The following is a 1,300-nucleotide window of genomic DNA, read 5'->3' as shown; positions in this document are numbered from 1 at the left end:
GGATCACGTGACCGCCGCACCGGGAGCGGATCACATGATCGAGACACCGCGCGGCTCACGTGACCGCGGCACCGTGGGAGTGATCACGTGACCGAGACACCGGAGCGGATCACGTGAGCGCCTGCCCGCCCGGGGGACCCTCGAGGAGGAGGAGGAGGAGGAAGAGGAAGGGGAGAGGGAACAGAGGGGTCCGGGGGGGAAACTGAGGATGGGGATCGAAAGGGGGAGGGGAAGGAAGGGAAGGACAGCGCAACTAAGCGCCGGGAGTGGCGTGTCCGCGGAGAAACGGTGGAGAGGCTGCGGAAAGCAGCGCCACAAATCACTAATGTCCCAAAAGCTGCCGGATTCTGGCTAATTGGCCTCTGCTGTTAATCGCGCTCCCCCGCCCAGGAGCATTTCCCTGCTGCCCAGCACAGCTCCCGGCCCTCACCGTGACGGCCCGCTCTGACCCCACGGGTGGGCGCTTTCTCTGCCGCTCTACACTAGGACACGCCACTCCGACCGTGTCTGCTCAACCCCAGCTCACCGCTGCGAAATGAACTCCCAGCAAATCGGGGAGGTGAGCAGATGCACTACCCGCGAGGTGGCACCAGGAGAACAGGGCTGAGAGCAGCGGTGGGGCAGGAGCGGAGCTGAGACAGCAACGATTAATTAAATGTGGTAAGTGTAATAAACTGAACCTCCGCGTCTTGCTTCCTCTAGCACTGAGGGAGACTCCTCACAGGATGCTGGAGAAGGGGCAGGCACAGCAAGATGGGTGATTTGTCTGGAGCAGGGCTCTTGGGGAGGGTTGCCTGCCATCCTCGTGCTCTTCGGCTCTTCCACGTGTCCCACAGCAAGGAGTTTAAAGGAGTCACGCAGCAAGCACCCACCAAGGCATCGCCATGCCCGTGACTCTGGCTTTCTCTGCTGGTATCGTGGCAGAAGGGCCCGATGCTGTCACAACTGCTGCACATCGGCCAAGTCCGGAGGAGGCCAAGATGATCGGAGGGATGGAGCACCTCTCCCGTGAGGAAAGGCTGGGAGAATTGGGGTTGTTCCATTTGGAGAAAAGAAGGCTCCAGGGGGACCTAATTGCAGCTTTTCAGTACCTTATGGGAGCTGACAAGAAAGATGGAGAGAGACTATTTACAAGCGCCTGGAGTGCCAGGACAAGGGGCAATGGCTTCCTACTGCCAGTGGGTAGGGTTAGACGGGATATTGGGAGGAAATTCTTCCCTGTGAGGGCGGTGACGCCCTGGCACAGGGTGCCCAGAGCAGCTGTGGCTGCCCCTGGGTCCCTGGAAGTGTCCAAGGCCAG

The 1,300-nt window shown here is 60.5% G+C and overlaps 1 protein-coding gene across 1 annotated transcript in view; it reads left to right on the top strand.

Moving 5' to 3' along the window:
• Positions 1-214: 214 nt before the first annotated feature.
• The window catches only part of TMCO4 (transmembrane and coiled-coil domains 4), a 46,553-nt gene continuing 45,467 nt past the window's right edge, over positions 215-1,300 (top strand). Inside the window, exon 1 of the mRNA XM_017735090.1 lies at positions 215-660. The gene's annotated coding sequence lies outside the window, so the exon portion shown is untranslated. The remainder of the gene's footprint in view (positions 661-1,300) is intronic.

Source organism: Corvus brachyrhynchos, unplaced genomic scaffold, assembly GCF_000691975.1.
Source record: "Corvus brachyrhynchos isolate BGI_N302 unplaced genomic scaffold, ASM69197v1 scaffold525, whole genome shotgun sequence".
NCBI lineage: Eukaryota > Metazoa > Chordata > Aves > Passeriformes > Corvidae > Corvus > Corvus brachyrhynchos.
This window is presented reverse-complemented; position numbering and strand designations above follow the sequence as displayed.